This window comes from Convolutriloba macropyga, chromosome 13 (assembly GCF_964194025.1).
Source record: "Convolutriloba macropyga chromosome 13, txConMacr16.3, whole genome shotgun sequence".
Taxonomy (NCBI): domain Eukaryota; kingdom Metazoa; phylum Xenacoelomorpha; order Acoela; family Convolutidae; genus Convolutriloba; species Convolutriloba macropyga.
The window spans coordinates 12642017-12664342 of record NC_134480.1 but is presented as its reverse complement, the minus strand read 5'-3'; the positions used below and the strand labels follow the sequence as shown (position 1 = coordinate 12664342).

At 34.5% G+C, this 22326-nt stretch overlaps 1 protein-coding gene and 16 non-coding genes across 17 annotated transcripts in view; all 17 read right to left on the bottom strand.

Moving 5' to 3' along the window:
* Window positions 1-22326, bottom strand: part of LOC142351596 (xaa-Pro aminopeptidase ApepP-like) — a 702879-nt gene that overhangs the window by 12613 nt on the left and 667940 nt on the right. The window lies entirely within an intron of this gene.
* Window positions 408-481, bottom strand: Trnan-guu (transfer RNA asparagine (anticodon GUU)). The gene has a single exon. It is a non-coding gene; the product is annotated as a tRNA-Asn (tRNA).
* Window positions 1941-2014, bottom strand: Trnan-guu (transfer RNA asparagine (anticodon GUU)). Its single transcript has one exon. It is a non-coding gene; the product is annotated as a tRNA-Asn (tRNA).
* Window positions 3480-3553, bottom strand: Trnas-gcu (transfer RNA serine (anticodon GCU)). The gene has a single exon. It is a non-coding gene; the product is annotated as a tRNA-Ser (tRNA).
* On the bottom strand, window positions 4255-4328 carry Trnan-guu (transfer RNA asparagine (anticodon GUU)). The gene has a single exon. It is a non-coding gene; the product is annotated as a tRNA-Asn (tRNA).
* Window positions 5048-5121, bottom strand: Trnan-guu (transfer RNA asparagine (anticodon GUU)). The gene has a single exon. It is a non-coding gene; the product is annotated as a tRNA-Asn (tRNA).
* Trnan-guu (transfer RNA asparagine (anticodon GUU)) lies at window positions 5814-5887 on the bottom strand. Its single transcript has one exon. It is a non-coding gene; the product is annotated as a tRNA-Asn (tRNA).
* Window positions 9419-9492, bottom strand: Trnan-guu (transfer RNA asparagine (anticodon GUU)). Its single transcript has one exon. It is a non-coding gene; the product is annotated as a tRNA-Asn (tRNA).
* Trnan-guu (transfer RNA asparagine (anticodon GUU)) lies at window positions 10185-10258 on the bottom strand. Its single transcript has one exon. It is a non-coding gene; the product is annotated as a tRNA-Asn (tRNA).
* Trnan-guu (transfer RNA asparagine (anticodon GUU)) lies at window positions 10949-11022 on the bottom strand. Its single transcript has one exon. It is a non-coding gene; the product is annotated as a tRNA-Asn (tRNA).
* Trnan-guu (transfer RNA asparagine (anticodon GUU)) lies at window positions 11715-11788 on the bottom strand. Its single transcript has one exon. It is a non-coding gene; the product is annotated as a tRNA-Asn (tRNA).
* Window positions 12482-12555, bottom strand: Trnan-guu (transfer RNA asparagine (anticodon GUU)). Its single transcript has one exon. It is a non-coding gene; the product is annotated as a tRNA-Asn (tRNA).
* On the bottom strand, window positions 13250-13323 carry Trnan-guu (transfer RNA asparagine (anticodon GUU)). Its single transcript has one exon. It is a non-coding gene; the product is annotated as a tRNA-Asn (tRNA).
* Window positions 14785-14858, bottom strand: Trnan-guu (transfer RNA asparagine (anticodon GUU)). Its single transcript has one exon. It is a non-coding gene; the product is annotated as a tRNA-Asn (tRNA).
* Trnan-guu (transfer RNA asparagine (anticodon GUU)) lies at window positions 15552-15625 on the bottom strand. Its single transcript has one exon. It is a non-coding gene; the product is annotated as a tRNA-Asn (tRNA).
* Window positions 16319-16392, bottom strand: Trnan-guu (transfer RNA asparagine (anticodon GUU)). The gene has a single exon. It is a non-coding gene; the product is annotated as a tRNA-Asn (tRNA).
* Window positions 17087-17160, bottom strand: Trnan-guu (transfer RNA asparagine (anticodon GUU)). The gene has a single exon. It is a non-coding gene; the product is annotated as a tRNA-Asn (tRNA).

Below are 22326 nucleotides of genomic sequence, written 5' to 3'. Positions count from 1 at the left end.
AGAATAGGTTATTCATCCAAAATTACTTATTGCGCAAATGGTTTAGTCAGATTCACAAAATGACGACGCCAAGTGCATAAACGCTGTTAAAGACAGGAAATCGATGTAAATGAAAACGCTGTTAATGTGAGACAAAGTAACAAAATAAAACAAATAATTAGCAAAAAAGTTAGCTAACCTCTATAAAGTGATGCCCACCAGGTAACTAAAAATCTAATTGAAACGCTAGTTTTAAATCTCAGTCTATCTGAATGTAAGAACAACAATCAATTTAATCAGTGCAATGTTTTATCATAAAACAATAGTTACCAAAGTTTGAGTTTACAAAGCTGCTAGCAACAAAGTTATAAAATGATTTACCTTGCCTTATAATTGATACACAAAAAAACACTAAAACTTAAAATCTTCGCTCCTGGGTGGGCTTGAACCACCAACTTTTCGGTTAACAGCCAAACGCGCTAGCCAATTGCGCCACAAGAGCTGTTCGTTAGTCCCATGCAATTATATTCCGTGAACTGACATATATAGCTGCGAAATAAACTTGCCTTCAAAAAAATAGATAGAAACAAACAGGAAAACTTTGATGAATTTAATGATGCCTCCTGCAAACTGTTAAACATCCAACAGCAGAAGCTAGATAATTTCGACTGTCAATTATCTTAAGCAGTCATATAACTGGCGACCTTTAACAAAAATGAGTTTCTTTGACTTCAGAAAAAACCAAATGAAATTGCGTTCACAATGCACAAAAAATTCAAACAAGGTAGAATAGGTTATTCATCCAAAATTACTTATTGCGCAAATGGTTTAGTCAGATTCACAAAATGACGACGCCAAGTGCATAAACGCTGTTAAAGACAGGAAATCGAAGTAAATGAAAACGCTGTTAATGTGAGACAAAGTAACAAAAGAAAACAAATAATTAGCAAAAAAGTTAGCTAACGTCTATAAAGTGATGCCCACTAGGTAACTAAAAATCTAATTGAAACGCTAGTTTTAAATCTCAGTCTATCTGAATGTAAGAACAACAATCAATTTAATCAGTGCAATGTTTTATCATAAAACAATAGTTACCAAAATTTGAGTTTACAAAGCTGCTAGCAACAAAGTTATACAATGATTTACCTTGCCTTATAATTGATACACAAAAAAAAACACTCAAAATTAGAATCTTCGCCCCTGGGTGGGCTTGAACCACCAACCTTTCGGTTAACAGCCAAACGCATTAGCCAATTGCGCCACAACAGCTGTTCGCTAGTCCCATGTAATTATATCCCGTGAACTGACATATATAGCTGCGAAATAAACTTGCCTTCAAAAAAATAGATAGAAACAAACAGGAAAACTTTGATGACATTAATGATGCCTCCTGCAAACTGTTAAACATCCAACAGCAGAAGCTAGATAATTTCGACTGTCAATTATCTTAAGCAGTCATATAACTGGCGACCTTTAACAAAAATGAGTTTCTTTGACTTCAGAAAAAACCAAATGAAATTGCGTTCACAATGCCCAAAAAATTCAAACAAGGTAGAATAGGTTATTCATCCAAAATTACTTATTGCGCAAATGGTTTAGTCAGATTCACAAAATGACGACGCCAAGTGCATAAACGCTGTTAAAGACAGGAAATCGAAGTAAACGAAAACGCTGTTAATGTGAGACAAAGTAACAAAAGAAAACAAATAATTAGCAAAAAAGTTAGCTAACGTCTATAAAGTGATGCCCACTAGGTAACTAAAAATCTAATTGAAACGCTAGTTTTAAATCTCAGTCTATCTGAATGTAAGAACAACAATCAATTTAATCAGTGCAATGTTTTATCATAAAACAATAGTTACCAAATTTTGAGTTTACAAAGCTGCTAGCAACAAAGTTATACAATGATTTATCTTGCCTTATAATTGATACACAAAAAAAACACTCAAAATTAGAATCTTCGCTCCTGGGTGGGCTTGAACCACCAACCTTTCGGTTAACAGCCAAACGCATTAGCCAATTGCGCCACAAGAGCTGTTCGCTAGTCCCATGTAATTATAGACGGTTAACTGACATATATAGCAGCGAATTAAATTTGGCTTCAAAAAAATAGATAGAAACAAACAGAAAACCTTTGATGAATTTTTTGATGCCTCCTGCAAAACTGTTAAACAGCTAAAAGCAGAAGCTAGATACTTCCGACTGAAAATTATCTTTATCATCTATATCACTGGAGGCTTTTATTACAAGTTAGTTCCCTTGATCTGAGCAAAATTTCGAAAACAATTGAGTTCACAATGCCCAAATAATGCAAACAAAGTAGGATAAGTCATTCATCCAAAAATGTTTAATTCGCAAATGGTCATAACTCAGATTCACAAAATGACGTCAAGTAGATAAACGCTGCTAATTAGAGGAAAACAAAGTAAAGGAAATCGCTGCTAATGAAAGGCAGAAAAAGTAACAGAAAAACACAAAAAAATTAGCCAAAAAAGTTGAGCTAAAATTTATAAAAAGTTATACGCACCAGGTTACTATAAATCAATTTGAAAAACTAGTTCTAAAATTCAATCTATCTGAATGTAAGAACAACAATCAATTTAATCAGTGCAATGTTTTATCATCAAACAAAAGTTACCAAAGTTTGAGTTTACAAAGCTGCTAGCAACAAAGTTATACAATGATTCACCTTGTCTTATAATTGATACACAAAAAAACACTAAAACTTAAAATCTTCGCTCCTGGGTGGGCTTGACCCACCAACCTTTCGGTTAGCAGCCGAACAGGCTAGCCAATTGCGCTACAAGAGCTGTTCGTTTGTGCCATGCAATTATAGCCCGTGAACCGACATATATAGCTGCGAAATAAACTTGCCTTCAAAAAAATAGATAGAAACAAACAGAAAACCTTTGATGCATTATTGATGCCTCCTGCAAAACTGTTAAATAGCTAAAAGCAGAAGCTAGATACTTCCGTCTGAAAATTATCTTTATCATCTATATCACTGGAGGCTTTTATTACAAGTTAGTTCCCTTGATCTGAGCAAAATTTCGAAAACAATAGAGTTCACAATGCCCAAATAATGCAAACAAAGTAGGATAAGTCATTCATCCAAAAATATTTAATTCGCAAATGGTCATAACTCAGATTCACAAAATGACGCCAAGGAAATAAACGCTGCTAATTAGAGGAAAACAAAGTAAAGGAAAACGCTGCTAATGAAAGGCAGAAAAAGTAACAGAAAAGCGCAAAAAACTTAGCCAAAAAAGTTGAGCTAAAATTTATAAAAAGTTATACGCACCAGGTTACTATAAATCAATTTGAAAAACTAGTTCTAAAATTCAATCTATCTGAATGTAAGAACAACAATCAATTTAATCAGTGCAATGTTTTATCATCAAACAAAAGTTACCAAAGTTTGAGTTTACAAAGCTGCTAGCAACAAAGTTATACAATGATTCACCTTGTCTTATAATTGATACACTAAAACTTAAAATCTTCGCTCCTGGGTGGGCTTGAACCACCAACCTTTCGGTTAGCAGCCGAACAGGCTAGCCAATTGCGCTACAAGAGCTGTTCGTTTGTGCCATGCAATTATAGCCCGTGAACCGACATATATAGCTGCGAAATAAACTTGCCTTCAAAAAAATAGATAGAAACAAACAGAAAACCTTTGATGCATTATTGATGCCTCCTGCAAAACTGTTAAATAGCTAAAAGCAGAAGCTAGATACTTCCGACTGAAAATTATCTTTATCATCTATATCACTGGAGGCTTTTATTACAAGTTAGTTCCCTTGATGTGAGCAAAATTTCGAAAACAATAGAGTTCACAATGCCCAAATAATGCAAACAAAGTAGGATAAGTCATTCATCCAAAAATATTTAATTCGCAAATGGTCATAGCTCAGATTCACAAAATGACGCCAAGGAAATAAACGCTGCTAATTAGAGGAAAACAAAGTAAAGGAAAACGCTGCTAATGAAAGGCAGAAAAAGTAACAGAAAAGCGCAAAAAACTTAGCCAAAAAAGTTGAGCTAAAATTTATAAAAAGTTATACGCACCAGGTTACTAAAAATCAATTTGAAAAACTAGTTTTAAAATTCAGTCTATCTGAATGTAAGAACAACAATCAACTTAATCAGTGCAATGTTTTATCATCAAACAATAGTTACCAAAGTTTGAGTTTACAAAGCTGCTAGCAACAAAGTTATACAATGATTCACCTTGCCTTATAATTGATACTCAAAAAAAAGACTCAAAATTAGAATCTTCGCTCCTGGGTGGGCTTGAACCACCAACATTTCGGTTAACAGCCGAACGCGCTAGCCAATTGGGCTACAAGAGCTGTTCGTTTGTGCCATGCAATTATAGCCCGTGAACTGACATATATAGCTGCGAAATAAACTTGCCTTCAAAAAAATAGATAGAAACAAACAGAAAACCTTTGATGAATTTATTGATGCCTCCTGCAAAACTGTTAAACAGCTGAAAGCAGAAGCTAGATACTTCCGACTAAAAATAATCTTTATCAGCTATATCACTGGAGGCTTTTATTACAAGTTAGTTCCCTTGATCTGAGCAAAATTTCGAAAACAATTGCGTTCACAATGCCCAAAAAATAATGCAAACAAAGTAGGATAAGTCATTCATCCAAAAAATATTTAGTTCGCAAATGGTCATAACTCAAATTCACAAAATGACGTCAAGTAGATAAGCGCTGCTAATTAGAGGAAAACAAAGTAAAGGAAATCGCTGCTACTGAAAGGCAGAAAAAGTAGCAGAAAAGCACAAAAAATTTAGCCACAAAAGTTGAGCTAAAATTTATCAGAAGTTATACGCACCAGGTTACTAAAATCAATTTGAAAAACTAGTTTTAACACTCAGTCTATTTGATTGTTAAAACTACAATGAATTTAATCAGTGCATTGTTTTTATCATAAAACAATAGTTAATCTATAACACAACAACAAAGTATGAGTTTGCAAAGTTTCTAGCAACAAAGTTATATTCTGATTTACCTTGTCTTATAATTGATATACAAAAAGCACTCAAAATTTGAATCTCCGCTCCTGGGTGGGCTTGAACCACCACCCTTTCGGTTAACAGCCAAACGCGCTAACCAATTGCGCCACAAGAGCTGTGAGCTAGTCCCATGTAATTGTAGCCGGCGAACTAAAATATATAGCAGCGAATTAAATTTGCTTCAAAAAAATAGATAGAAAAAAAGAGGAAAAGTTTGATGAAGCTATTGATGCCTCCTACAAAACTGTTGGGCACATAACAGCAGAAGCTAGATAATTTCGACTGTCAATTATCTTAAGCAGTCATATAACTGGCGACCTTTATCAAAAATGAGTTCCTTTGACTTCAGAAAAAAATCAAATGAAATTGCGTTCACAGTGCACAAAAAATTCAAACAAGGCAGAATAGTTTATTCGTCCAAAATTACTTATTGCGCAAATGGTTTAGTCATATTCACAAAAAGACGACGCCAAGTGCATAAACGCTGTTAAAGACAGGAAAACGAAGTAAATGAAAACGCTGTTAATGTGAGACAAAGTAACAGAAGAGAACACATAATTAGCAAAAAACTTAACTATCGTCTATAAAGTGATACCCACTAGGTGACTAAAAACCAATTTGAAACGCTAGTTTTAAATTTCAGTCTATCTGAATGTAAGAACAACAATCAATTTAATCAGTGCAATGTTTTATCATAAAACAAAAGTTACCAAAATTTGAGTTTACAAAGCTGCTAGCAACAAAGTTATACAATGATTTACCTTGCCTTATAATTGATACACAAAAAAGCACTCAAAATTAGAATCTTCGCTCCTCGGTGGGCTTGAACCACCAACCTTTCGGTTAACCGCCGAACGCGCAAGCCAATTGCGCCACAAGAGCTGTTCGCTAGTCTCATGCAATTATAGCCGGTGAACTGACATATATAGCTGTGAAAAAAACTTGCCTTCTAAAAAATAGATAGAAACAAACAGGAAAAGTTTGATGAAGCTATTGATGCCTCCTGCAAAACTATTAAACAGCTAACAGCAGAAGCTAGATAATTTCGACTGTCAATTATCTTAAGCACTCAAAGAACTGGTGACCTTTATCAAAAAAGAGCTCCTTTGACTTCAGAAGAAATCAAATGAAATTGCGTTAAAAATGCACAAAAAATTCAAACAAGGTAGAATATGTTATACATTCAAAATTACTTATTGTGCAAATGGTTTAGTCAGATTCCAAAATGACGACGCCAAGTGCGTAAACGCTTTTAAAGACAGGAACACAAAGTAAATGAAAACGCTGTTAGTGTGAGACAAAGTATCAAAAGAGAACAAATAATTAGCAAAAAACTTAGCTAACGTCTATAAAGTGATGCCCACTAGGTAACTAATAATCAACTAGAAACGCTAGTTTTAAAATTCAGTCTATCTGAATGAAAGAACAACAATCAAATTCATCAGTGCATTGTTTTATCATAAAACAATAGTTACCAAAGTTTGAGGTTGCAAAGCTTCTAGCAAAAAAGTTATATAAAGATTTACCTTGCCTTATAATTGATACACAAAAAAAGCACTCAAAATTAGAATCTTCGCTCCTCGGTGGGCTTGAACCACCAACCTTTCGGGAAAAAAACTTGCCTTCAAAAAAAGAGATAGAAACAAACAGGAAAAGTTTGATGAAGCTATTGATGCCTCCTAGAAAACTGTCAAACAGCTGAGAGCAGAAGCTAGATAGTTTCGACTGTCAATTATCTTAAGCAGTCATATCACTGGCGACCTTTATTGATAATCAGTTCCTTTGACTTCAGAAAAAGATCAAATGAAATTGCGTTCACAATGCACAAAAAATCAAACAAGTTAGAATAGGTTATTCATCCAAAGATCCTTACTGCGCAAATGGTTTAAACTCATATTCACAAAATGATGACGCCAAGTGCATAAACGCTGTTAAAAACAGGAAAATAAAGCAAATGAAAACGCTGTTAATGTGAGACAACGTAACAAAAGAGAACAAATAAATAATCAGCAAAGAAACTTAGCTAACGTTTGTAAAGTGATACCTACTAGGTAACCAAAAATCAATTGGAAACGCTAGTTTGAAAATTCAGTCTATCTGAATGTAAGAACAACAATCAATTTAATCAGAGCGTTGTTTTATGATAAAACAGTAGTTATTCTATAACACAACACCAAAGTAGGAGTTTGCAAAGCTTCTAGCAACAAAGTTATATAATGATTAACCTTGCCTTATAATTGATATACAAAACATGCACTCAAAATTATAATCTTCGCTCCTCGGTGGGCTTGAACCACCAACATTTCGGTTAACAGCCGAACAGGCTAGCCAATTACGCCACAAGAGCTGTTCGCTAGTCCCATGCAATTATAGCCGGTGAACTGAAACATATAGCTATGAAAAAAACTTGCCTTCAAACAAATAGATAGAAACAAACAGGAAAAGTGTGATGAAGCTATTGATGCCTCCTACAAAACTGTTAAACAGCTAACAGCAGAACCTAGATAATTTCGACTGTCAATCATCTTAAGCAGTCACATAACTGGCGACCTTTATCAAATATTAGTTGCTTTGACTTCAGAAAATCAAATAAAATTGCGTTTACAATGCACAAAAAATTCAATCAAGGTAGAATAGGTTATTCATCCAAAATCACTTATTGCGCAAATGGTTTAAAGTCATATTCACAAAATGACGACGCCAAGTGCATAAACGCTGTTAAAGACAGGAAAACGAAGTAAATGAAAACACTGTTAATGTGAGACAAAGTAACAAAAAAGAACAATTAATTAGCAAAAAACTTAGCTATCGTCTATAAAGTGATACCCACTAGGTAACTAATAATCAACTAGAAACGCTAGTTTTACAATTCAGTCTATCTGAATGTAAGAACAACAATCAAATTCATCAGTGCATTGTTTTATCATAAAACAATAGTTAACAAAGTTTGAGGTTGCAAAGCTTCTAGCAAAAAGGTTAAATAAAGATTTACCTTGCCTTATAATTGATACACAAAAAAGCACTCAAAATTAGAACCTTCGCTCCTCGGTGGGCTTGAACCACCAACCTTTCGGGAAAAAAACTTGCCTTCAAAAAAAGAGATAGAAACAAACAGGAAAAGTTTGATGAAGCTATATATGCCTCCTAGAAAACTGTCAAACAGCTGACAGCAAAAGCCAGATAATTTCGACTGTCAATTATCTTGAGCAGTCATATCACTGGCGACCTTTATTGAAAATCAGTTCCTTTGACTTCAGAAAAAGATCAAATGAAATTGCGTTCACAATGCACAAAAAATCAAACAAGTTAGAATAGGTTATTCATCCAAAGATCCTTACTGCGCAAATGGTTTAAAGTCATATTCACAAAATGATGACGCCAAGTGCATAAACGCTGTTAAAAACAGGAAAATAAAGCAAATGAAAACGCTGTTAATGTGAGACAAAGTAACAAAAGAGAACAAACAATCAGCAAAGAAACTTAGCTATCGTCTATAAAGTGATACCCACTAGGTAACTAATAATCAACTAGAAACGCTAGTTTTACAATTCAGTCTATCTGAATGTAAGAACAACAATCAAATTCATCAGTGCATTGTTTTATCATAAAACAATAGTTACCAAAGTTTGAGGTTGCAAAGCTTCTAGCAAAAAAGTTAAATAAAGATTTACCTTGCCTTATAATTGATACACAAAAAAGCACTCAAAAGTAGAACCTTCGCTCCTCGCTGGGCTTGAACCACCAACCTTTCGGGAAAAAAACTTGCCTTCAAAAAAAGAGATAGAAACAAACAGGAAAAGTTTGATGAAGCTATATATGCCTCCTAGAAAACTGTCAAACAGCTGACAGCAAAAGCCAGATAATTTCGACTGTCAATTATCTTGAGCAGTCATATCACTGGCGACCTTTATTGAAAATCAGTTCCTTTGACTTCAGAAAAAGATCAAATGAAATTGCGTTCACAATGCACAAAAAATCAAACAAGTTAGAATAGGTTATTCATCCAAAGATCCTTACTGCGCAAATGGTTTAAAGTCATATTCACAAAATGATGACGCCAAGTGCATAAACGCTGTTAAAAACAGGAAAATAAAGCAAATGAAAACGCTGTTATTGTGAGACAAAGTAACAAAAGAGAACAAACAATCAGCAAAGAAACTTAGCTAACGTTTGTAAAGTGATACCTACTAGGTAACTAAAAATCAATTGGAAACGCTAGTTTGAAAATTCAGTCTATCTGAATGTAAGAACAACAATCAATTTAATCAGTGCGTTGTTTTATGATAAAACAGTAGTTATTCTATAACACAAAACCAAAGTAGGAGTTTGCAAAGCTTCTAGCAACAAAGTTATATAATGATTAACCTTGCCTTATAATTGATACACAAAACATGCACTCAAAATTAGAATCTTAGCTCCTCGGTGGGCTTGAACCACCAACCTTTCGGTTAACAGCCGAACAGGCTAGCCAATTACGCCACAAGAGCTGTTAGCTAGTCCCATGCAATTATAGCCGGTGAACTGACACATATAGCTGTGAAAAAAACTTGCCTTCAAACAAATAGATAGAAACAAACAGGAAAAGTTTGATGAAGCTATTGATGCCTCCTACAAAACTGTTAAACAGCTAACACCAGAACCTAGATAATTTTCGACTGTCAATCATCTTAAGCAGTCACATAACTGGCGACCTTTATCAAATATTAGTTGCTTTGCCTTCAGAAAATCAAATGAAACTGCGTTTACAATGCACAAAAAATTCAATCAAGGTAGAATAGGTTTTTCATCCAAAATTACTTATTGCGCAAATGGTTTAAAGTCATATTCACAAAATGACGACGCCAAGCAATAAACGCTGTTAAAGACAGGAAAACAAAGTAAATGAAAACGCTGTTAATGTGAAACAAAGTAACAAAAGAGAACCATTAATTAGCAAAAAACTTAGCTATCGTCTATAAAGTGATACCCACTAGGTAACCAAAAATCAATTTGAAACGCTAGTTTTAAATTTCAGTCTATCTGAATGTAAGAACAACAATCAATTTAATCAGTGCAATGTTTTATCATAAAACAATAGTTGCCAAAGTTTGAGTTTACAAAGCTGCTAGCAACAAAGATATACAAAGATTTACCTTGCCTTATAATTGATACAAAAAAAAACACTCAAAATTAGAATCTGCGCTCCTGGGTGGGCTTGAACCACCAACCTTTCGGTTAACAGCCGAACGCGCTAGCCAATTGCGCCACAAGAGCTGATCGCTAGTCTCATGCAATTATAGCCGGTGAACTGACATATATAGCTGCGAAAAAAACTTGCCTTCTAAAAAATAGATAGAAACAAACAGGAAAAGTTTGATGAAGCTATTGATGCCTCCTGCAAAACTATTAAACAGCTAACAGCAGAAGCTAGACAATTTCGACTGTCAATCATCTTAAGCAGTCACATAACTGGCGACCTTTATCAAATATTAGTTGCTTTGACTTCAGAAAAAATCAAATGAAATTGCATTCACAATGCACAAAAAATTCAAACAAGGTAGAATATGTTATTCATTCAAAATTACTTATTGTGCAAATGGTTTAGTCAGATTCCAAAATGACGACGCCAAGTGCATAAACGCTGTTAAAGACGGGAAAACGAAGTAAATGAAAACGCTGTTATTGTGAGACAAAGTAACAAAAGAGAACAAATAATTAGCAAAAATCTTAGCTAATGACTATAAAGTGATGCCCACTAGGTAACTAAAAATCTATTTGAAACGCTAGTTTTAAATCTCAGTCTATCTGAATGTAAGAACAACAATCAATTTAATCAGTGCAATGTTTTATCATAAAACATTAGTTACAAAAGTTTGAGTTTACAAAGCTGCTAGCAGCAAAGTTATACAATGATTTACCTTGCCTTATAATTGATACACAAAAAAAACTCAAAATTAGAATCTTCGCTCTTGGGTGGGCGTGAACCACCAACCTCTCGGTTAACAGCCGAACGCGCTAGCAAATTGCGCCACAAGAGCTGTTCGCTAGTCCCATGTAATTATAGACGGTGAACTGACATATATAGCAGCAAATTATATTTGCCTTCAACAAAATAGATAGAAACAAACAGAAAATTTTTGATGAAGTTATTGATGCCTCCTGCAAAACTGTTAAACAGCTAAAAGCACAAGCTAGATACTTCCGACTGTCAATCATCTTAAGCAGTCACATAACTGTCAACCTTTATCAAATATTAGTTGCTTTGACTTCAGAAAATCAAATGAAATTGCGTTTACAATGCACAAAAAATTCAATCAATGTCGAATAGGTTATTCATCCAAAATTACTTATTGCGCAAATGGTTTAAAGTCATATTCACAAAAAGACGACGCCAAGTGCATAAACGCTGTTAAAGACAGGAAAACGAAGTAAATGAAAACGCTGTTAATGTCAGACAAAGTAACAAAAGAGAACAATTAATTAGCAAAAAACTTAACTATCGTCTATAAAGTGATACCCACTAGGTGACTAAAAATCAATTTGAAACGCTAGTTTTAAGTCTCAGTCTATCTGAATGTAAGAACAACAGTCAATTTAATCAGTGCAATGTTTTATCATAAAACAATAGTTACCAAAGTTTGAGTTTACAAAGCTGCTAGCAACAAAGTTATACAATGATTTACCTTGCCTTATAATTGATACACAAAAAAACACTCAAAATTAGAATCTTCGCTCCTGGGTGGGCTTGAACCACCAACCCTTCTGTTAACAGCCGAACGCGTTAGCCAATTGCGCCACAAGAGCTATTCGCTAGTCCCATGCAATTGATGCCGGTGAACTGACACATATAGCTGTGAAAAAAACTTGCCTTCAAACAAATAGATAGAAACAAACAGGAAAAGTTTGATGAAGCTATTGATGCCTCCTACAAAACTTTTAAACAGCTAACAGCAGAACCTAGATAATTTCGACTGTCAATCATCTTAAGCAGTCACATAACTGGCGACCTTTATCAAACATTAGTTGCTTTGACTTCAGAAAATCAAATGAAATTGCGTTTACAGTGCACAAAAAATTCAATCAAGGTAGAATAGGTTAATCATCCAAAATTACTTATTGCGCAAATGGTTTAAAGTCATATTCACAAAATGACGACGCCAAGTGCATGAACGCTGTTAAAGACAGGAAAACGAAGTAAATGAAAACGCTGTTAATGGGAGACAAAGTAGCAAAAGAGAACAAGTAATTAGCAAAAAACTTAACTATCGTCTATAAAGTGATACCCACTAGGTAACCAAAAATCAATTTGAAACGCTAGTTTTAAATTTCAGTCTATCTGAATGTTAGAACAACAATCAATTTAATCAGTGCAATGATTTATCATAAAACAATAGTTACCAAAAATTGAGTTTACAAAGCTGCTAGCAACAAAGTTATACAATGATTTACCTTGCCTTATAATTGATACACGAAAAAAACACTCAAAATTAGAATCTTCGCTCCTGGGTGGGCTTGAACCACCAACCTTTCGGTTAACAGCCGAACGCGCTAGCCAATTGCGCCACAAGAGCTGTTCGCTAGTCCCATGCAACTAATGCCGGTGAACTGACACATATAGCTGTGAAAGAAACTTGCCTTCAAACAAATAGATAGAAACAAACAGGAAAAGTTTGATGAAGCTATTGATGCCTCCTACAAAACTGTTAAACAGCTAAAAGCAGAACCTAGATAATTTCGACTGTCAATCATCTTAAGCAGTCACATAACTGGCGACATTTATCAAATATTAGTTGCTTTGACTTCAGAAAATCAAATGGAATTGCGTTTACAATGCACAAAAAATTCAATCAAGGTAGAATAGGTTAATCATCCAAAATTACTTATTGCGCAAATGGTTTAAAGTCATATTCACAAAATGATGACGCCAAGTGCATAAACGCTGTTAAAAACAGGAAAATAAAGCAAATGAAAACGCTGTTAATGTGAGACAAAGTAACAAAAGAGAACAAACAATCAGCAAAGAAACTTAGCTAACGTTTGTAAAGTGATACCTACTAGGTAACTAAAAATCAATTGGAAACGCTAGTTTGAAAATTCAGTCTATCTGAAAGTAAGAACAACAATCAATTTAATCGGTGCGTTGTTTTATCATAAAACAATAGTTACCAAAGTTTGAGTTTACAAAGCTGCTAGCAACAAAGTTATACAATGATTTAACTTGCCTTATAATTGATACACAAAAAAAACACTCAAAATTAGAATCTTCGCTCCTGGGTGGGCTTGAACCACCAACCTTTCGGTTAACAGCCGAACGCGCTAGCCAATTGCGCCACAAGAGCTGTTCGCTAGTCCCATGCAACTAATGCCGGTGAACTGACACATATAGCTGTGAAAGAAACTTGCCTTCAAACAAATAGATAGAAACAAACAGGAAAAGTTTGATGAAGCTATTGATGCCTCCTACAAAACTGTTAAACAGCTAACAGCAGAACCTAGATAATTTCGACTGTCAATCATCTTAAGCAGTCACATAACTGGCGACCTTTATCAAATATTAGTTGCTTTGACTTCAGAAAATCAAACGGAATTGCGTTTACAATGCACGAAAAATTCAATCAAGGTAGAATAGGTTAATCATCCAAAATTACTTATTGCGCAAATGGTTTAAAGTCATATTCCCAAAAAGACGACGCCAAGTGCATAAACGCTGTTAAAGACAGGAAAACGAAGTAAATGAAAACGCTGTTAATGTGAGACAAAGTAACAAAAGAGAACAATTAATTAGCAAAAAACTTAACTATCGTCTATAAAGTGATACCCACTAGGTGACTAAAAATCAATTTGAAACGCTAGTTTTAAGTCTCAGTCTATCTGAATGTAAGAACAACAGTCAATTTAATCAGTGCAATGTTTTATCATAAAACAATAGTTACCAAAGTTTGAGTTTACAAAGCTGCTAGCAACAAAGTTATACAATGATTTACCTTGCCTTATAATTGATACACAAAAAAAACACTCAAAATTAGAATCTTCGCTCCTGGGTGGGCTTGCACCACCAACCTTTCTGTTAACAGCCGAACGCGTTAGCCAATTGCGCCACAAGAGCTATTCGCTAGTCCCATGCAATTAATGCCGGTGAACTGACACATATAGCTGTGAAAAAAACTTGCCTTCAAACAAATAGATAGAAACAAACAGGAAAAGTTTGATGAAGCTATTGATGCCTCCTACAAAACTGTTAAACAGCTAACAGCAGAACCTAGATAATTTCGACTGTCAATCATCTTAAGCAGTCACATAACTGGCGACCTTTATCAAATATTAGTTGCTTTGACTTCAGAAAATCAAATGAAATTGCGTTTACAATGCACAAAAAATTCAATCAAGGTAGAATAGGTTAATCATCCAAAATTACTTATTGCGCAAATGGTTTAAAGTCATATTCACAAAATGACGACGCCAAGTGCATGAACGCTGTTAAAGACAGGAAAACGAAGTAAATGAAAACGCTGTTAATGGGAGACAAAGTAGCAAAAGAGAACAAGTAATTAGCAAAAAACTTAACTATCGTCTATAAAGTGATACCCACTAGGTAACCAAAAATCAATTTGAAACGCTAGTTTTAAATTTCAGTCTATCTGAATGTTAGAACAACAATCAATTTAATCAGTGCAATGATTTATCATAAAACAATAGTTACCAAAAATTGAGTTTACAAAGCTGCTAGCAACAAAGTTATACAATGATTTACCTTGCCTTATAATTGATACACGAAAAAAAACACTCAAAATTAGAAACTTCGCTCCTGGGTGGGCTTGAACCACCAACCTTTCGGTTAACAGCCGAACGCGCTAGCCAATTGCGCCACAAGAGCTGTTCGCTAGTCCCATGCAACTAATGCCGGTGAACTGACACATATAGCTGTGAAAGAAACTTGCCTTCAAACAAATAGATAGAAACAAACAGGAAAAGTTTGATGAAGCTATTGATGCCTCCTACAAAACTGTTAAACAGCTAACAGCAGAACCTAGATAATTTCGACTGTCAATCATCTTAAGCAGTCACATAACTGGCGACCTTTATCAAATATTAGTTGCTTTGACTTCAGAAAATCAAATGGAATTGCGTTTACAATGCACAAAAAATTCAATCAAGGTAGAATACGTTAATCATCCAAAATTACTTATTGCGCAAATAGTTTAAAGTCATATTCACAAAAAGACGACGCCAAGTGCATAAACGCTGTTAAAGACAGGAAAACGAAGTAAATGAAAACGCTGTTAATGTGAGACAAAATAACAAAAGAGAACAATTAATTAGCAAAAAACTTAACTATCGTCTATAAAGTGATACCCACTAGGTGACTAAAAATCAATTTGAAACGCTAGTTTTAAGTCTCAGTCTATCTGAATGTAAGAACAACAGTCAATTTAATCAGTGCAATGTTTTATCATAAAACAATAGTTACCAAAGTTTGAGTTTACAAAGCTGCTAGCAACAAAGTTATACAATGATTTACCTTGCCTTATAATTGATACACAAAAAAAACACTCAAAATTAGAATCTTCGCTCCTGGGTGGGCTTGAACCACCAACCTTTCTGTTAACAGCCGAACGCGTTAGCCAATTGCGCCACAAGAGCTATTCGCTAGTCCCATGCAATTAATGCCGGTGATCTGACACATATAGCTGTGAAAAAAACTTGCCTTCAAACAAATAGATAGAAACAAACAGGAAAAGTTTGATGAAGCTATTGATGCCTCCTACAAAACTGTTAAACAGCTAACAGCAGAACCTAGATAATTTCGACTGTCAATCATCTTAAGCAGTCACATACTGGCGACCTTTATCAAATATTAGTTGCTTTGACTTCAGAAAATCAAATGAAATTGCGTTTACAATGCACAAAAAATTCAATCAAGGTAGAATAGGTTAATCATCCAAAATTACTTAGTGCGCAAATGATTTAAAGTCATATTCACAAAATGACGACGCCAAGTGCATGAACGCTGTTAAAGACAGGAAAACGAAGTAAATGAAAACGCTGTTAATGGGAGACAAAGTAACAAAAGAGAACAAGTAATTAGCAAAAAACTTAACTATCGTCTATAAAGTGATACCCACTAGGTAACCAAATATCAATTTGAAACGCTAGTTTTAAATTTCAGTCTATCTGAAAGTTAGAACAACAATCAATTTAATCAGTGCAATGATTTATCATAAAACAATAGTTACCAAAAATTGAGTTTACAAAGCTGCTAGCAACAAAGTTATACAATGATTTACCTTGCCTTATAATTGATACACGAAAAAAAACACTCAAAATTAGAATCTTCGCTCCTGGGTGGGCTTGAACCACCAACCTTTCGGTTAACAGCCGAACGCGCTAGCCAATTGCGCCACAAGTGCTGTTCGCTAGTCCCATGCAACTAATGCCGGTGAACTGACACATATAGCTGTGAAAGAAACTTGCCTTCAAACAAATAGATAGAAACAAACAGGAAAAGTTTGATGAAGCTATTGATGCCTCCTACAAAACTGTTAAACAGCTAACAGCAGAACATAGATAATTTCGACTGTCAATCATCTTAAGCAGTCACATAACTGGCGACCTTTATCAAATATTAGTTGCTTTGACTTCAGAAAATCAAATGGAATTGCGTTTACAATGCACAAAAAATTCAATCAAGGTAGAATAGGTTAATCATCCAAAATTACTTATTGCGCAAATGGTTTAAAGTCATATTCACAAAATGACGACGCCAAGTGCATGAACGCTGTTAAAGACAGGAAAACGAAGTAAATGAAAACGCTGTTAATGGGAGACAAAGTAGCAAAAGAGAACAAGTAATTAGCAAAAAACTTAACTATCGTCTATAAAGTGATACCCACTAGGTAACCAAAAATCAATTTGAAACGCTAGTTTTAAATTTCAGTCTATCTGAATGTTAGAACAACAATCAATTTAATCAGTGCAATGATTTATCATAAAACAATAGTTACCAAAAATTGAGTTTACAAAGCTGCTAGCAACAAAGTTATACAATGATTTACCTTGCCTTATAATTGATACACGAAAAAAAACACTCAAAATTAGAATCTTCGCTCCTGGGTGGGCTTGAACCACCAACCTTTCGGTTAACAGCCGAACGCGCTAGCCAACTGCGCCGCAAGAGCTGATCGCTAGTCCCATGCAACTAATGCCGGTGAACTGACACATATAGCTGTGAAAGAAACTTGCCTTCAAACAAATAGATAGAAACAAACAGGAAAAGTTTGATGAAGCTATTGATGCCTCCTACAAAACTGTTAAACAGCTAACAGCAGAACCTAGATAATTTCGACTGTCAATCATCTTAAGCAGTCACATAACTGGCGACCTTTATCAAATATTAGTTGCTTTGACTTCAGAAAATCAAATGAAACTAGCAAGCCCGCAAAAGTATAACAAGATCATTTGAAAAATAGAAGTTTTAAAATTCATTTTTTTTCTACCACCTCGGGCTGGAACACATGCCCCTTGTTCAATAGCCATAGGTATTACGTTATGTTACCGATGTGTTTGGTTTAGTATAATACCTCCAAGTCACAGCAATTTTATGTTCAACTTTTTTTGGCTTTGCTGACCCTTATAATTAGGGAGCGCTGTGACTTGTACAGACAACGAAATTCTACATAGTGTCGTAGCGTAACGCATGTAATACGTTAGGCTGCATTTTTAAGCAGCGTAAAAAAGAGAAGAAACAAGATATGGAGGGAGAGAAAACAGAAAAAAGAAAAGAAAGACAGAAAGGAATGAGAAAAGAAAGAAACGAAAGGGCAAAACGAGACAGAAGACGAAGGAAAGACAGAAAAAAGAAAAAGGGCAGCAAAACAGAACAGAAAAAGAGAGAAAAGAAAGACAGAAAAGACAAAAGAAAGAGAAAAAAGACAAAAGAAAGGAAGAGAAAGAGAGAAAAGCAAGATAAAACGAGAGAAAAAATGACCGAAAAAAAGACAAAATAGAGAGAAAAAACGGGTGGACGAAAGAGAAAAAAGTCAAAAAAGACAAAGGAAATAGAGAAAGAAAAACAAACGAAAAAAAGAGCAAGAGAGAAAGGAGGGAAAAGAAAAAAAGGACAGAAAAGAAAGAGAAAAGAAAGACAAACAAAAGAGAGAAAATAAATCGAGAAACGAAAGACAGAAAAGAGACAAAAGACAGAAAAGCAAGAAAAGAGAAAAGCAAGAGAGAAGAAAGAGAGAAAAACAGGAGAGAGGGAGAGAAAAGGCGAAAGGAGAGAAAGAAGAGAAAGAGGGAGCAGAAAGAAACAAATAATGAGAAAAGAAAGGAAAGAACAGAAAGGAAAGAGTTAAAAGAAAGAGAGAAAAAAGACAGAATTGAAAGACAGGAAAGAGAAACGCAAGATAAAAGAAAAAGAAATCAAGAGAGAAAAGAAAGACAGAAAAGTGAGCGAGACAATAAAGAGAGAAGCTAAACAGGAACAAAAGAGAGAAAGGATGAGAAAAAAGGCAGAAAACAACAGAAAAGAGAAAACAAAGAGAAAAGAAAAGCAGAGAAGAAAGAGTACAGTAAGACAGAAAAGAAATAGAAAGGAAAGAGGAAAGAACGACAAGCTAAAGAGAGGAACGAAAAAGAGAAAAACGATTAAGAAACTAAAATGAGAAAAGAAAGAATAAAAAAGAGAAAAACGCAGACAAGTACAGAAAAAGACAGAAAAAAAGCAGAACGACAGAAAAGAGAGAGAGAAAAGCAAAAGGCAGAAAACAACAGAAAAGAGAAAACAAAGAGAAAAGAAAAGCAGAGAAGAAAGAGTACAGTAAGACAGAAAAGAAATAGAAAGGAAAGAGGAAAGAACGACAAGCTAAAGAGAGGAACGAAAAAGAGAAAAACGATTAAGAAACTAAAATGAGAAAAGAAAGAAAAAAAAGAGAAAAACGCAGACAAGTACAGAAAAAGACAGAAAAAAAGCAGAACGACAGAAAAGAGAGAGAGAAAAGCAAAAGAAAAGGAGAGATAAAGAAAGGAAAAAAGAAGGAGAAAAGAAAGTGAAACGAAAGATAAAAGGCAGAAGAGACAGAGAAAAAGAAATATAACCAAAAACAAAACTAATGAAGGAGAAAATAAAAAGAAAAAGAAGGAGCAAAGAAAGAAAGAACTGGCACAGAAAAGATATTCCTTCGAAAGTAAAAAGGAAAAATAGACCAAATTCTTCACAGCCTAACTTTTGAAAAAAAACTGGCAACAAAAGATTCAGTTAATTAAACTTCAGTGGTTCAAAACTTTTTTGAGACTGAGATCAAGCAAAACTGAAAACAAAAGAAGCAAAAGATTGTTTAAAAAACTGGTCACGCAAACATTCAGCGTAAAAAGTTCCGATTAAAAACATCCGCGGCTATCCAGTCATTGACCTTAAATTGGCCATAAATTACTTTTCGGTCTTCTGACTTTTTGACAATGACAGGTTTTCGTTCCTGGGCAGCTTTTCCAAAAATGAATCATTTTTACATTCAGTATTCAGTCATTGACCTTTACGGCATAGGTAACTTTTCGGTCATTTACTTTTTGGCAAGGTCAAGTTTTCAGTCATTGACGTTTTTCAAAATACATGCGAATCAAAACGCTTTGATGTATATTTAAGAGGCCTTAAAACATGTGAAGATTAGGAGCTTAAACATGGTGGTATAGGTATTCGAATTATTTTTAATATGTAGATTGATAGATAGATATTGACAGTAGAAAGGCATGGAGCACAAAAAACTGTGAAAAAAGGAGGGAATTGGAGAAAGTGGAAACGGATGCGAAGTTAATGGACAAAAATCCCGATAAATACGCGGCTCATCTGTTTCTTAGCTCAACTCATTGCGCTTTTGCCTCTTAACTCACCGACCGCGGTTCGAACCCGACTGTTGCCAGTCACTTTTTGCCGAAAAGCATGTTTAGGGGCTGTTAAAACATGTAAAGATTAGGAGCTTAAACATGGTGCCTTTTATGTCGACACTGAATTAATATATAGATTGCGTTTACAATGCACAAAAAATTCAATCAAGGTAGAATAGGTTAATCATCCAAAATTACTTATTGCGCAAATGGTTTAAAGTCATATTCACAAAATGACGACGCCAAGTGCATGAACGCTGTTAAAGACAGGAAAACGAAGTAAATGAAAACGCTGTTAATGGGAGACAAAGTAGCAAAAGAGAACAAGTAATTAGCAAAAAACTTAACTATCGTCTATAAAGTGATACCCACTAGGTAACCAAAAATCAATTTGAAACGCTAGTTTTAAATTTCAGTCTATCTGAATGTTAGAACAACAATCAATTTAATCAGTGCAATGATTTATCATAAAACAATAGTTACCAAAAATTGAGTTTACAAAGCTGCTAGCAACAAAGTTATACAATGATTTACCTTGCCTTAAAATTGATACACGAAAAAAAACTTAAAATTAGAATCTTCGCTCTTGGGTGGGCGTGAACCACCAACCTGTCGGTTAACAGCCGAACGCGCTAGCAAATTGCGCCACAAGAGCTGTTCGCTAGTCCCATGTAATTATAGACGGTGAACTGACATATATAGAAGCAAATTAAATTTGCCTTCAACAAAATAGATAGAAACAAACAGAAAATTTTTGATGAAGTTATTGATGCCTCCTGCAAAACTGTTAAACAGCTAAAAGCAGAAGCTAGATACTTCCGACTGTCAATCATCTTAAGCAGTCACATAACTGTCGACCTTTATCAAATATTAGTTGCTTTGACTTCAGAAAATCAAATGAAATTGCGTTTACAATGCAAAAAAAAATTCAATCAAGGTAGAATAGGTTAATCATCCAAAATTACTTATTGCGCAAATGGTTTAAAGTCATATTCACAAAAAGACGACGCCAAGTGCATAAACGCTGTTAAAGACAGGAAAACGAAGTAAATGAAAACGCTGTTAATGTGAGACAAATTAACAAAAGAGAACAAATAATTAGCAAAAAACTTAGCTATCGTCTATAAAGTGATACCCACAAGGTAACAAAAATCAATTTGAAACGCTAATTTTAAGTCTCAGTCTATCTGAATGTAAGAACAACAGTCAATTTAATCAGTGCAATGTTTTATCATAAAACAATAGTTACCAAAGTTTGAGTTTACAAAGCTGCTAGCAACAAAGTTATACAATGATTTACCTTGCCTTATAATTGATACACAAAAAAAAACACTCAAAATTAGAATCTTCGCTCCTGGGTGGGCTTGATCCACCAACCTTTCTGTTAACAACCGAACGCGTTAGCCAATTGCGCCACAAGAGCTATTCGCTAGTCCCATGCAATTAATGCCGGTGAACTGACACATATAGCTGTGAAAAAAACTTGCCTTCAAACAAATAGATAGAAACAAACAGGAAAAGTTTGATGAAGCTATTGATGCCTCCTACAAAACTGTTAAACAGCTAACAGCAGAACCTAGATAATTTCGACTGTCAATCATCTTAAGCAGTCACATAACTGTCGACCTTTATCAAATATTAGTTGCTTTGACTTCAGAAAATCAAATGAAATTGCGTTTACAATGCACAAAAAATTCAATCAAGGTAGAATAGGTTAATCATCCAAAATTACTTATTGCGCAAATGGTTTAAAGTCATATTCACAAAAAGACGACGCCAAGTGCATAAACGCTGTTAAAGACAGGAAAACGAAGTAAATGAAAACGCTGTTAATGGGAGACAAAGTAGCAAAAGAGAACAAGTAATTAGCAAAAAACTTAACTATCGTCTATAAAGTGATACCCACTAGGTAACCAAAAATCAATTTGAAACGCTAGTTTTAAATTTCAGTCTATCTGAATGTTAGAACAACAATCAATTTAATCAGTGCAATGATTTATCATAAAACAATAGTTACCAAAAATTGAGTTTACAAAGCTGCTAGCAACAAAGTTATACAATGATTTACCTTGCCTTAAAATTGATACACGAAAAAAAACTTAAAATTAGAATCTTCGCTCTTGGGTGGGCGTGAACCACCAACCTGTCGGTTAACAGCCGAACGCGCTAGCAAATTGCGCCACAAGAGCTGTTCGCTAGTCCCATGTAATTATAGACAGTGAACTGACATATATAGAAGCAAATTAAATTTGCCTTCAACAAAATAGATAGAAACAAACAGAAAATTTTTGATGAAGTTATTGATGCCTCCTGCAAAACTGTTAAACAGCTAAAAGCAGAAGCTAGATACTTCCGACTGTCAATCATCTTAAGCAGTCACATAACTGTCGACCTTTATCAAATATTAGTTGCTTTGACTTCAGAAAATCAAATGAAATTGCGTTTACAATGCACAAAAAATTCAA